Consider the following 15,835-nt stretch of genomic DNA (forward strand, 5'->3'; position numbering starts at 1 on the left):
CTAATAGCTTTAATGACAGCAGAGAAGTAGCATGTGAGGGGATGTGACTGTGGTGATGGCAGGAGGTTGAAGCTGATGGATGAGTCATTATCAGAGTGGAAAAAATGCCACGGCCAGGAAAACATGCTGCCAGTTCACATTTCTAGAAACTCTAATATGTACATTTCAGACTCTTAGGTGTTTGCATAATGTATATGTATTTTATTTGATTTAATATTTTTTCCCATTCATGCATTGTCTGGATATCCTATCTACTCATCTTTTGCATTTTATACACCTTCTGCACATTACCCTGGACTCTTTCCATGTTGGACATCTTGTCACCGCATTTAAAGTTATGAACTTAAGTGTCAAATAACTTTCACTTGAGCAGATTGTAGTGACTAATTTATTAGAGGACAACAATTGTTTTAGAGTTTATACTTTGTTTGCATAGAGCTCACGTTGATTCAAAGTGCTTTACTTAGACATTAAAAGATTTTAAATTAAAGGCATCATTTAAAAAAAAAATCAGAGAAAAGGAAAAATGATCAAGTTAAAAAAAGAAACAGTGCCGTTTTGGGCTTTTAAAAAAAACAACTGAAATGCAGCTGAGAACAGGAGGGTTTGAATAACGGTGTGTTCAAACCAAACGCGTTTTGAGCGTCAAGAGCATGAGGTTTACATGTAAAGTCTACGTGGAGGTGCGCCAAGGAAGCGTCAAGCTTTCTCGTGGCGCATTTTCAGCATTTGGAGAGTCAGCGTGACGTGCGTCACGCAGTGAAAATTCAAAAAGTTTTATAAGGTTGACACGCGTTACGCGTGGAACGCGCCGCAAAAGCCAGAGATGGAAAATCCAAACTTTTGCCGCTTCATACGGGGCTTCAACCAATCAGAGCGATTGACTCGCAGCTCCTGGAGTACGCCTACAATTTATCTGGTGAACCCAGACACGGGGCTGAGATGCCCTACGATGGTGTTCCTCATCGCATGCGACTTACTGACTCTTGACTTGCAGCTCGTGAAGCAGCCACTGGCTTTCTGAAAATGTGATCTAAACAAGTCATAACGATCCTCAACGTGCAGTTCTTTCCACAAACAAGAGCTGCAGGCTGCTTGCAAAAACTTTGAGGTCATAACGACCCAAACTGACCCTATCAGAGTTGCCAGTTTTGGCTACTTTCAGCTGCACCGAACTCCACCAAAGATCTGTTGCGGTAGCTCCGTATATATATTGAAAAAGAAACACCCACATTCCGAAGGCATTGTTGTTTTTTCGCGATATACTGTTGCATAAGAATGCCATTCCTCCATGTAATATTTAGCATAACTATTCCTTGCCTTTCCACCACTCTCTTTTCCGCTGTGTTTGCCGCTCACTCCCGACATGCAGTAAACACAGCAGGAGCTTTTTGGGTGTTGGACACAAAAGTGACAGTTTAGTGACTAGCGTCGAGCGTTCAGGGTTTTAAGACGCATTTGGTTTGAACACACCGTAAACAGTGTTTCATCAGATCTGAGGCTTTCTGGGAGTTTGTTTCAAACATGTAGAGCATAGAAGCTGAATGAAGCCTCTTTACATTTAGTTCTGACTTTATGAACTAATAAAAGACTGGATCCAGATGACCTGAAGGGTCTGGTAGGTTCATACTGGGTCAAGCGATTTCTGATGCACTTTGGTCCTAAACCAGAGCTTTAAAAAACCAGCTACAGAATGTCTATCCTCTAATGGACGAGCAGCCAGTGTAAGGACCTCAGAACTGGAATGGTGTGGTCCACTTTCTTGGTCTTAGTAAGGACTCGAGCAGCAGAATTCTGTAGCACTTCATGGAAGGACCTGTGTCCAACTGGACGGTCCACTAGCACCTTCCTACGATGTCCTCTACTGTTTGATTTCATGGTTGTGTTGTTCTCACTCATATGTAAGTCTCTTATAGAATAGAATAGAATAGAATAGAATTCTGAATGAGCTGCCTTTGTTTAAATGGTGAGGTAAGGTCCAGTAAAACTTGCAAACATATATTATCAATCACTTTTATCAGAGCAGTCCTAGTGATGTGGCGTTGCCTAAAACCTGACTGGAAGACGTCACAGCTGTTTTGCGTTCAAAACATTATTTAGCTTAAAGTCTTCAGGGTGCAGATGTTTGGCTTTTTCTGTGTCAATAAGCTCACCGACCTTCAATTCAATTAATTTCATTTTATGTCATTTCAATTCTATTTATCTTAAATTGTGTAGTGCCCATTTAAAGCAAGATAATCTCAAGACACTTTAATGATCATAGACAAACTCAATATAGTTTCTTGTCCAATAATGATTAAAATAAAACAAATCTATCAGGTTACATTTATAATATTTGCATACATATTTGTCAATTCATTAAAAAATATATATCTAGCTCAGGAAACCAGTAAAATGTGATGTTTTTCTGAATATTCTATACTAAAAAGGGATCTTGAGCCATATGGCATGTGCTTTCATAATTCGGTACTTGGGCTCCACGGTGGCATAATGGTTAGCACTGTGACCTCACAGCAAGAAGGTCACTGCTTTGAGCCTCGGCTCGGGGGGGGGTGTGCGTGGGTTGTCTCTGGGTACTCGGGCTTCCTCCCACCATCCAAAGATATGCATGTTAATTCAATTCAATTCAACTTTATTTGTATAGCGCCACTTCTCAACAATGTTGTCACATGGCACTTTACACGAATCAACATACACATCATGTTAGGTTAATTGGTTACTTTAAATTGTCCCTATGAGTGATGTGTTGGCCCTGTGTTGGACTGATGACCTGTCCAGAGTGTACCCTGCATCTTGTCCGATGATTGGGATGCTTTCCTGTAACCCTTAATCAGAATAAGCGGTTAAGAAAAAAAAAATCACATTCCTTACATAATCCTTTTGGTCCAAGTGTAGAATTACAATGTCCTCTGTTGTTTTGTTATGTTTGAGTAGCATACTAACGACATCACAGGACATTCAAGCTGCCTTGTTACCGAGACCCCACCCACAATGAGTGGGTGCTCCTTCCTTGTAATGGAAAACCACGTAAACCGAGCAGAGGTAAACCAAGTGAGGCAGAGTGAAGTCAAGTATGTGCTTATAGAAAAGGCCACGAAGGGACAGCTGAGGGTCGCCAAATCAGCCAGATAGCTTGGTAATCCCAATTTAAGGTTATAGTTTAATTTGTGGTCAGTTTTTACTGGTATTAAGGTTTGCAGTCATACCTCTCCAGTAATGTAACAATTACTTTAAACTGTGCAACACTTTAAAACTTACGTAGTCCATAGAGTACGCACTTGACTAAAGTAACATTTAGCCTTTTACAATGGCTAGCGCTTCAGCCTAAGGACAGCAGCAATTCTGCTTTCCTCAACAATTTGTTTCAAAGTTTCATTATAAATGCACAGACAAGCATTAACTTCCTCCAATTTTTCAGCCATCACAGCATGTTGTTCTGTCTGTGAAATGCCACAAATGTTCATGAGGGTCTCTGGGAGTCTTTTGGGGTAATTTAATACCAACACAGCAAAGGAAACAGACTGTTTCTGAAGGTAGTCATCCATCAAACACTGAGGAGAATGTCCAGTTGGTGGCTCCAGCAGGCTTAGAATAGCCTTTTGTTCAAACACCTTTAATAATTAAACACCTACTCAGCCCCTCAGGCTTCACAAGATTGAAGACTTTCGTGGGGCGGTGGTGGTAGAGGGGAAGTCTCTCTTCCCTCCCTGAACTGTTGTAACCTGCAATGTTTGGCGGAGATGAGGTGCGCCGTATCACCTAATGCCTTTTCCTTGCACTGAACAAACCCCCTCTGACTCCTTTAGCACACTCATAAAAGGAAAGTCCATGAAATAGATCTGTCTCTTTAGCTGCAACAGGCATTGCTGGCAGTTTATATACAGACTGATGGGAGTTTTTGAAGCTGATGTTGGTGTCAGAGCGATGACATTTGGTGCTAGTTATCAGACATCCATTGACCACTTTATGAAGTTACTTGTCCAGCCTTTTAGGAAATTTAGTTTTGCAGCTTTTTAACATGGATTGATGTGGGAACAATTGCTTTTTAACTGTGAGTTCCGCATATCTTTGTACCTAAAATGTATTTGTGGATTTTTTTCTGTGGTTCTTTTATTCCATAATGGTCAGAGACTGTGGTTTAGATCTTCCAGAAAGAAATTCACTATACATCTGACCCCTATGTTAGACTGCTAACAAAAGAATTAAAATGATCCAACTAATTATGCCACTGTAGGAACACTTTTACACACTGCAGTAATATTATGGCAAATATTTTAACGCCCCCTAGTAAGACTTTAGTTCCATTGATTGCAAAGTTACCTGAAATTCATTGATTAATTTGTACCTTTATTGTGTGATAGAAAAAAGCGACCAAAGCAAAAGTTTGGACACCCTGTTTTTAGTTCCAGGCTGTTTAATAAGTTGGTAAATTAGTTTTTCGGCAGCTGAGAGTTTTATAGTTCTTATTTCGATGGATACCTGCCACGGTCTTAAAGTTTTCAACCATACTGAAATTGGGCCTCATTTTACACTGCTTGAAATTGTCCTTTGTTCATATGAGATGCATTACTATGTAACTTGGAGGAAAAAAAGTGATTCTGACTAGGGCTGGGCAGTTAATCGGATTTTAATCTCAATTACGATAATAAAAGGGTGCGATTATTTTTCTCTTTGTAGTTTCCTCTCCTGAAGTCTTCAGCTGCTAATCGAGCGTCTCTGGCATTGCAGCGCTGTGCTGTAAACTCCTCCCACAGCCGCTTTGCTTTCATTCAGACACTGTTGCTAACTTGATGACTTTCTCGCTAAATCTGGCAACTTTTTTTGTTAAAAGCGACTAGAGACAAATCTAGCAACTTTTACTGGAGTTATTAGAGACTTTTCTGGTGTTTTGGCGACTGACTTGAAGGCACATATTGTTCTGCAGTTACTGTAAGGAAGGAGCAGCGGGAGCCTCTCCCATCCTAAAGCACTCCCAGGCGGCCAGTCTCAGTTGGCTCCGGCTGCAGGTCAATGTAGAATAACTGCAGTAGGTTGTGGAAGTTCACCTAAACATAGTTTATACCATTGTCAGTGACAACTGGTTGCATTATTTTTGTATACATAGTTCGACAAGTTAAATCACTGTAATATCCCTCCGTTACGGGGCGTTACCATAGCAATGTGTTAATCAGCTGGTTCAGATCAGCTGTCTTGTAACAGCTGAATGAGAGAAACGCGCTGTAGCCGGACAGCGGTTGTTTGGCATAAAACGTACATCGAGGACAACATAAAATAGTTCCTATACAAGCAGTAAAAGCTGATTATAAAACTCAGAACCGTCCATTAGACGGTTATAATGCACGACACAGAGTCGAGAACACCACAACATACAGCGTTGTTTAAAAAACTGGATAATTGTCTTAAATAATCGAGATCTCATTTTCAGTCAAAAAAATTGTGATTATAATTTTTGTCATAATCAAGCAGCCCTAAGTCTGACATGTTTAATGGCACACTAAAATTCATCATGCACATTCCTGGAGCCTTTGTTGCCCTGTGGTATCGTAAGGCAGAGAAACCACCTCACAACTTTTCTCGTAGGATGATGCTGCAGTATTTTGCTAAAGTGTATCACAAGCTAGCAACTGGATATCATCACACTGGCTCTTGAACATGCATTGTGGCTCAATCATAAAAGAAAGATTGTTGGACGAAATGAGGAGAAGAAGGAGGTAAAACATCAAGAGTCACCATCAGACTGCCTTTTACTCAGAGAAGAGACAGGAGACAGATGGATGCTAAATAACCTTAATCAGGAGGTGATGGACATCTACCAAAATGTTCTGATGCTTTTTCAGAAGCCATCATCTTTTATCTGTTCCACAGAGAGTATTTCATTGGCTAACCCATTGATAAAAGTTTTCTTTTTTCATGCCAGATATATTGTTTAGTCACTTATCTCTGAAATGTATCATGTTTATTTAGAAGTTAATGTGAAACCATTTAGATCTAAAAAAAAAAAAAAAGTAATGGTCAGAGTGTGGGAAAGGTTTTCTACTAATAACTCTCCCATGAAACATTTGTGCAGGTGTGGCTGCCCAGTACATCAGAGCACAACCCCTCAAGAGTTTCCTGAATCTCTGTGAGGGTTCATTATTTATTTTTGGAGTAAAACTGGGAAACTACATCTGACTAGTTGTCTTGAAAAGACCTCATCTTAACCCCTGTTCTTCCGATTGCTGTAACTAAGAGTTCCTAGTTGCAATAAAAAGTGAGGAAACTGCTACCTTAAAATGCTTGGAAATGATTATTTCTAGTAAGTTCTGCTTTCAGGAGCCCACAGCTACTTATTGTTAAGACTAACTTTTAGTCATCAGAGTATTTATAAAGCTTTGAAATTAGCATCATCTGACTTTTGATATGGAAATTTAAACAAAGCATCGTCCCAATAACCCAATTAAATGACCTTCGTTTGCTTTGATTTCTTTTGCTTTGTTTAGCTCTAATATTAAAACAGACTAAAAGTACTTTATTTGTCATGATTGAAATGGTTGGAAGAAATCTTAACCTTTCAAATTTTATCTGCTCTCTTTAACCGATTTGTTTTTGTATGATTTTCCAAACATTGCCATGACAACAACTTCATGCAAGTCTGAAGATTGTTTGACTCAACGCACAGTTAAGTGTGTATATCAGCTGTGTGTTGTGTTGAGCGGGACACAGGCTATTGAAAGAGTTTAGTTTTTCTTCCTGCCACATTAAACACTCACCCGGCCTATTCTCGATCCCATGAGACCAAATAATGACTAATGCAAAAAAAAAAAAAAGCTGCAGATTTGCTGAGAACAGGCACCTGAGAGAGAACAGCTGTCTTGTAAAAGGTCACTCTCCCACTGTTCCTCAGCCTTTCTCTCCATTTCCGGCCTCTCAGCTTCAAGACCCTTCTCCCCTCACTTTCCCACCCCCACCCGCTTGACTCCAAAGTCACATATTTATCCTTTTTTTTTTTTTTTTCTCACACACATTGCTCTCACTCCCTTTGCGCTGCACCTAGAGGATTCTTGGCAGAGCCTGACCACCTTGTAATCCCATGTAGGAAAAAATGCAGTGGGTGGATAAATGTACTGCACTCTGGTTTGTAAAACTTCCCTGCGAGTGGATATATATATGGGTCTCTTGAGGTGTTTGTTTTTCCCCGAATGTAGTGTAGCTATCACCGTTACGCACATGTGGACCCCCCCCCCCCCTCTTCAACACGCACACTCACACATACACAAGCACTTCTAAACATTGACAAACAGTCTCCAAAAGGCAAAAAATAAACACAAATCGAATTGGTTACATTTGGCTTGCTTTGGGGAGAAATTTCTCATAACCCGCTCGACGAAAAGTGGCCGCTGCAATTTTGCAGGCAAACAAACAATGTTTGGAGTGATCACTTTCAATAAATGCCCTACTCACATATTTGAGCTCTAATATTTATCATGAAATCAGCCTGGCCACCAGACGGACTAAACAAATACAGAGCTCCCACGTCTCTTATATCAACATACATGCAAAAACCAACAGTAAACACACACACACATATACACCACCATGTCACTAGTAGCCTTACAAACTGTTAGAAAAGCTGGACTGTTGTTTAGTACAATCACACTTCAAGCTGCAAGAAGCAACACAAAACATATTGAACACAGTTGCTGCATGTTTAAATTAAAACTCCTTTTACCTTGATACAGCCTTTTGAATGTTGGAGGACATGTCGGGGCGGTAACAGTTTCTTGTGGGAGGATTGTGAGGGCGTGGTTAGCCGTGAGCTTGTGCAGGGTATCAAGGTGAAGCTTATGACAGCAGCAAAGTCAAGAAAGGGGAAGAGAAAGAAAAGCAATTTGCTGCTTACGTGTGGTATTGCAGTGTTGGTATGCAAAAACATGACACTTGCCTCAGATTTCTTTGTGTTAAAATCAGAAGTCCACAAATTGTATTTGTATTGACTGCATAAAATTGTACTATAAAGGAATTTTATGAGTAAAAACTGGACTATTACTGAACTAGATTCATACTAGAGACCTCGGCTGATCTTCCATTTCATTTTAAGATACTTTTGCATTCGGCTACATTTGGTATGAGTTCAAAGGTTGAATACACAGGAGTTTGTTAGCAATTATGTAAATGTTTAAGCTGTAAAGTAACCTAAATGTAAGATTAAGCATTGCAGTGTGTGTTCATTTTAATCTTGATCCAATTATCTACTATCTTGCTGCTTCATTTATGGAAAAAAAAAAAAAAAAAAAAAGGGTTAGGAATTGAACAGTTTCTTTAACTCGATTCATTCCCGTTCCTGATGGAGAGACATGGCTTACAGAATGTGACATTGACATTCGAGGTTTCGCTGCTTTATGACGTTCACATCTCACCATTTCTCATTATATTCATCACCATGTCTGCTTTTGACGACCTGCTTCATGATGAGGAACTCATTTGATGAAGCTGATGAGGCAACATATGTTTAAATATGCAGACAGGCTGTGAATGTTAAAAAAAAAACTGTATTTTTAGAAAAGACAAAGAAAAAGCACCTGAATTTGTCATTTGTGAATTTTTTTAAGCCTTTATATGTAAGTCCAAGGGAAGGATTTTCAGCATTATCAATGATATTGTTATTGTTGATAAAAAAAAAGTGCTTTGATTCAGAAACACTGTGAAAGCTGTAAAAGGCATAAACGTTTGTTTAATTTATTGTACAAGTAGCTGATGTTACTTTTCAATAGTCACGTTTAATTCTATTAAATCAGCATAAATTTTAATGAGACTGGTTTGGGAACTGAGGATGCTAATTGTTGTATGTTTTTTTCTGAGAAATTAGCGTACATTCTTGCTGAATTCAAGGTTTGAGCTGTTCAGCAGTCCATGGTTGTTTGTCAGATTCTGCTCTTTGTGATATTCCATACATTTTTAGTTGGATATGAGCAAACCCTTTTTGTTATGATGCTAAGTGGCGAAAAAAAAAAACTATCATTCTGTTACAAGCTTTATACCAACATAAAGTGGTGTACATGCTGTACATATATAAGTTGTATTTGCAGAGGGTCCCCCGGTGGCTGAGTGCAGGTCTCAGTGCTCGGACTCGATAAAAACCTCTGTAAGTCTCTATGCTGTGATGACTTTTTCCTCCACTTTCTTATCATTTGTATGCAGAGGCAGGAGGGAATATAGGGTTGGGGGGGGGGGGGGGGTGGGGGGGGTGGGCATGGATGCTATGATGGCTGACCAGGGTTACATTATGGTCAGCAATGTAATCTGGATCACAGCTTTTAATTGTGTTTCAACCCATTTCAGAGTACAAAGGCTTCTGTTTTGAAGAGTTTTAAAAAGAAAGGGGGTGAAGAAGATGGTGAAATGAAATAAATCACTGCGTAAAATAAGGAAATAATGATGGCAGTGGAATGGGGGGGGGGGGGGGGGGGGGATATTGGCCCTCGTCTGGCATTTCAACCAAATGCTTGTCAAGACTGAAGCAGCAGCAGAGTGCGTGACAGCTCTGACAAGTTAGCGGAGGTCCTTCTGCATTTTTCTCTCATGTGACAAGGGGATGCAGGCAGGGAGGGATGTTCAGCAGCTCTCGACAGGCGAGGTCGCGGGAGTGGTCTCCAGCGGGTCACTTTTACACAAACCTCCCTGTCACGACTCATGAAGTTTGCTGGCACAAAGTCAGACGACGACAATAAAAAGCGTGTTTAAACAGTTTGGAAAGGCGAAACAGGTGAGAGGTGAGTTGTCGCTACATTTGACCTAACATGTTCTCGGTCCTGTGAAAAATGGAAATTTCAATATTTTTTTAGAGGTAGTTCAGTGTGTGTAGGGCGAGAAACACCAAATAGGTTCAAGGGAGACAGCGAAAGGTGACTGACTTGTAAGTGGTGCAACCATCTTAACCATGCTACAAGCGCCACTAAGCTCGAAAAAAATCATTCGTCCAAATTTTAGTGTCAACACCATAGACCATATATAAAGAGATGGACGGAGCCTCTGTGATGTCACCCATAGATTTCTGAAGAGCTGAATTGAAGCTCGGTGGGCGGTTCCTACCGTCGCCATCTTGGCAGCGTCATGCGTGTCGTCTTGCCCGGAAAATACAAATATGGGCAAAGAGGTGGAGCTGAGAGGGGGGGCTGTGAGCGTCATGGCAGATGATTGACATTGAGCGAACTCCGAGCTTTCTGTAGCTAAGAGCTAACCGAGCTAATCCCGAGATAATGAGAGCTAACCAGCTAACAAAGGTAAGCAGGTTAAAGCTAAGTCACGTTGTCAACCGGCTAAAAACCGCGATTGTTCTACGTTCTTCTGACTTGAAGCCAGAGATCGGTACCTGTCAATCAAAAGGACACGCCCCTAAATATGCAGAACTTCGAGATTAAATTACTTTTAAACGGGCGAGTTAGAATAAAATTCCCTCCCCCCACAGTTGTCATGAAGGTAAACCTGACCTATTAAACCGAAAATGGATTTATGAACCAGGCTGTAAACATGTTTGTTTCTGCTGTGAAGTTGGTCTTTTTAACATGGGAGTCTATGGGGATTTGCTCTGTTTTGCAGCCCCTAGCGGATGGAGGGGGAACTGCAGTTTTACGCACTTCCGCATAGGCTTCACTTTTAACCACTGGAGGTTGCTGCTTGGTCAAAACAGATGGTAATTTAATTATACTTTTATTGGTATTTTTATATTGCAGTCTTTACATGATAGTAATTGTTGATGTAGGAGAACCATTACATCAAACATAGGTTGTACAAGTCCTGCACAGTTGGAAAAATTAAGAGTTATCAGTGTAAAAGCTCTTTGTTATTCTCCCCAAATTACACACAGATATTTTAAATGTCACTGACCAGCTGAGCTTCTGCAATGCTTTGGAAAGCCCATAATGTAGTAAGTGAAAACATCAGACTTCTTGTTGCATTCAGAAGTGAATTTGCAAACAAAGAGTCTACTGAACTTAAAAGTGAAGAAAGGTTCTTTGTACTCAAAAATTAAATCTTAGTAGCTTGTACAAATGTTTTGTTTTTTTTTTTTTGTTTTTTTTTTTTACCCTGTTGTAAGCTGTGAGCTGAAATTCCTCCTACATTCAGACTGAATAAGCAAATTCAGAATTTCCACTGTTGCAGATCAAATCACATTTGGAAGTGGTCCTTGATTTACTTACCATGCGACTCCCACAGTTGACATCATATTAAGAAAGATGTTGCTGGGCTTCTCTTGCATACCATCATTGCAGTTATGTGTGGAGAGGCCAGGGATCACATTGCAGCACTTGAGATGAAGATGTAACCTACTCAACCACCTGAGCTACTGAAACATCTTTGAGATGGACAGTTATGGTTGGTGGATCCTAAATGTATATTGCTTTGCCACCAATAGAATCATACTGCTACCATGGCAAAAGGTATGAAGACCAGAAAGTGCAAGATGGTATTACACTGAGTGAAACACTGATGATTTTACAATACACATTTACATTATAGAAACCATGTTTAAATGGACAAACCAAAAATAAAATCCGGTGACACTTTTACTATGGGCAAACTAACTACATTTCAGGAAAAAAAACAAAAAAAAACTGCAAAATATGAAACATATTAAAATCCTTAATACAAGAAAAAACTGACCACTTTACAAACAATGAAGCAATTTCATATTGACATGAAAGACTTCTACATCTCGCAAAACACTCTAGCAAGTTCAGCAAAACACTTTTTACAAGTTATGGAAACACATCACAAAGACATGGTCTTGGGTTGATATTGTGCGGCTGACGTGGAGAATTGACAGAAGCTTAATCTGCAGAGATGTTTTTCCTGCTTTTTGGAATCTACTTCCAAGATTTAGGGCTATTTTGTGGTGACTGTGGACACAACTTGGACTTTCTTGCAGATGTGGAGGGATGAACTTGTTAAGTATTTCAACCAAGGCCAGACATACAGGAAAATTGTCTACATGATGGAGGAGGTAAACAATGTCCACTTGTCTTTCTGGATCATGAGAGATGAATGAAATTATCCTGGATTCTTCAGCCAGAATGCTAATTATTTACATTTGAGATAAGAAACACCATCATAATGAATCTTTGTGGTCCAGGACAGCTGTTTGGCTCAAGACAATGACTTGGTTGGTTAGGTATGAGTATAAACTTCTTTGTCATTTAATTTAGCTTTCAATGTCCTCAAAGAAAAGCAGACATTGGGTAGCCTTTCCATCATGTAGCTGCGTCTTTGTAATTGTGTTTCCAGAAGATGAGATGGGTGTAGTCAAGAGTAATATTCAGAAAGACCATGATGTATCTTAATTGGTACTAAAGGGGCCAAAATGTGCTAAGAAAATAGCCTCTACACCTCTCCTCAATGGCTAATTTCAAAACATTTTCAAAGGTTTTTAAAGGTTGTTTCAGTAAATCTGCTTCAAATTAATGGGCCATTTTAAAAAAACTTGACAAAATGCAGTTGGATCCATTTAATTTCCATCAGGTAGTCACGTCGAAGAAAGAAAACATCTAAAACATGTAGAATTGGAGTCACTCATCCCTGCTCAACACCATTACACCTCTACTACAAACAACCTCAGCTATTAATATGAGCCAGAACGGATAAATGGTTTCAATTCAGAGATATCATTCTACATACTATGGTTAGAAGCAGTGTTTATTTAAGTTCCATTGTCTTTTACCATCAAGCTGCTATATAGCATAGTGGTAAGCACTGTAGCCTCTTCCCATGTATGCATGTACTCCAGATTCCTCCCACCATCCAAAGACATGCATGTTTGGTTATCAGTTACTCTAAAATCTGAATGCTTTTTTGTCCCTGTGATGGACTGGCGACTTGTCTGACAAAGACAGAATGACTCTTTTCCGTTAAGCGGCATTTTGTCCACTTCAATGGGACATCAACTACAAGAAATTTAAACTTGTTGTACAGTTTACAGTTTCATTAAAAGAAAATTTGAATAAAAATGAGAATTTATAGGTTTTTGACATTTTTGTCCCATACCTTTCATTTTCATCCTTACTGACAGTTTTAACATGAAAAAAAATCAGTTGCACCAAACAAATAGGATATTTGAATGAATGAATGGATGGATGGATGAACAAATAAACAATTAAATAAAGGAAAAAACTATGGCTGAAAAGTAGCTTATGTTTTAGAAATGAGCCTCTAACATGCAAGGCATACATAATTTGAAAATGTTTTTTTTTTTTTTTTGTTTGTTTCCTTTGTGTCAGATATTTTCATTTTTTTGAATGAAACACTTGCTCCTCAAGACTTTTCAACCTTTCAAACCAGTCTCACTAACACATTCTCTAAATCAATCATCAGTAATTCTAGTTCAGCAAATTTAACCATGAATATGCATATTAATGTCTCACTGCAGCAGCATTTTGGAAGATTTAAAAAAAAACAAAAGAAACAAAACAAAACAAAAAAGCAAAATAAAGTTTTCATCCAATTATACTTCTAAATCAGCAATAATTACAACCCTATACATCATTTGCATATTTTGATTAATATTTAAATCTTGTATAAGAGTTTGCATGCAAATGTATAATATATTCAGGATTAGGTATATTACTGTTAAATCTATCTCTATCCAGCCTCTACCTTGCTTCTCCTTAATAAGCTGTGTTCCCCAGTAATGTTCCTGAACTTATTATAATGCAATATGCTCAGGCATAAGAATCACACGTCCTTAATATTATTTCTTGCAATTAACATTGAGCTGAAAATACAGAGAGCCTCCTTCATTAATTTGCACACACACTCACATATAATGCAAAACAGAGGGGGAATAAACAGGTCTCTGTCTGGCTTGTGCACACATGCAAAAGTCAGTCAAGTGTTGCAAATCTAATTTAAATATACAAATGTTTTGTTTTGTCCATTTCCACCAACTTGACTCGGCCACACTGCATACAGAGTCCTGACTGGGAAATGATGCTGCTTAGTATTGCTGCCCATCAGTCAGAGGGGATGGCAAGAACAGCACTCTAAGACATTTGTCAATATTTTGTGCATTTGCTATCTGTCCAATTTATATGTTCTATAGTGCTAAAGCTCAGGGGACTTCAATTAGAGAAGTACCTGTATCTGCTGCTGTGGTCTACAGCTCCCAGGAGCCCTTGTGCTTTCATATTGAATCATGGAGAGACAGTTAATATTCCAGCGGAAGGGAGAATCTATAAAGTCGCCACTATAAACCAGAGAGGAGCCTTTGTAACATCCAAATAATAGCAGTAAATAAAGAGCTTACACCTGTACGGCGAAGGCCAGGTCTGGCAATAGGATGCACTTGACTGGCCCACAGACAGCAATAAACACTCAGGGTAAAGAACAGTGAGCAGTGTTAATGGATAGGTTTATTTTAAAGCATGCCATCTGCCATCAATCACCCAGAAGTATTGGGTAGGGGAGAAACAAGTTAGCTTAAAGTCCCCGGTTTGTTCCTCTGTCTCTTCCTTCTCGCCAGGAGTCCGATTAAGATGGCTGGGAGGCGGGGAAGATGTGGCTGCTACACCGGATCCCTGGGAGAATAAAGCATCAAACCCACTCAGCAGCACCACTAACAATAATAAAAATGCCTCGGCTTAAAGGTGACATTCCCAATTTACGATTATTTGTGTCTATAAAGTGTATTCCTTGGCTTCTGATTCATTCTCACCCCTCCCTTACAAGAACAATGCATTAAGGAGGTGGGTGCTGAGGGTAAATGGAAATTCTATCCATTTTATTAAACCGACAGGCCCCGCTATACCTGAGACTTTCAATTTTGCCGGCGTGACCTCCAAGGAGACATTTCTGTCTCCTCTATGTCTACCTTCGCCTCATTCAATTCCCCGTTTGCTCTGACCGGCCCTCGGAGCACCCGGGGGCCCGCAAAGCCGTTATGGATGAGCTCCGAGGCAATTCAGAAATAGAGGAGAGAAGTGTAGATCTCTGCTTCCCACAAAGATTTACTTCAGGGCGTAAGATGGATGAAATCAGCTTTTGTATCTCCTTTAGTGATTGTTTTTCCTTCCGTTGTTTCTCCTATTTTTTCCGGGGCAAAAGGAGGATATTCAATAGGATGGGAAATGTGATGGATTAGGAGGTCGAGATCAGAGCAAAACTAACAGCAGAGGTGGAGATGTGGTGTTAACCTGGGTAATGTTGCGATCAGGGCCAGCTGATATGACTGCGGGCTTCCAAACACCAAATCTGGATTAAGACTGACTTAATTTGTCGTAAATGGGTAGAGGGGAACACTGAGGACTGGAAGGGTAAAAGTGATTCTTAAATTACTGTTGCGACATAATAAATATTCTTTATTATAGACTGGTTTGTGTTAGGCTAATCCTCTAAACCATGCCAGGAATTTTTGAATTTTGAAGTTTGAACATTCATTTGCAGATGCAGATCAACTTCAATGGGAGGTTGTCACAGTGTTTGGACTTGACCCACCATTTATTCAAGTTTTTAGGTGGGTAATTTATAAGAAAGCTCTATATAGTCATCGCCACTGGGCTAGAAGATATTGATCATGCTACTGCATGATCCTCAGGAGTACTTTAGCAGTTCTTAGAACGTGATAAAATCTTGTAGCAGCATTGATCATATGTTGGTTTTTATCCACTTTGTATCCTCACACTGGTCTATTGGTCTGAACTCCCCCTTTTAATAAAAAAAAAGGGAGATCAGTTATATCATAAATTATATATTTTGAAATTTATTTGTGCTACTCAGGCAGCTTAAAACCAAATATAAAAAAAAACTTTACATGGATGACTTTCAGAGTGGTCTATTATTTTATACATGTCAAAATGAGATCATGCTG

The sequence above is a fragment of the Telmatherina bonti genome (genome assembly GCF_933228915.1).
Source record: "Telmatherina bonti genome assembly, chromosome: 24".
NCBI lineage: Eukaryota > Metazoa > Chordata > Actinopteri > Atheriniformes > Telmatherinidae > Telmatherina > Telmatherina bonti.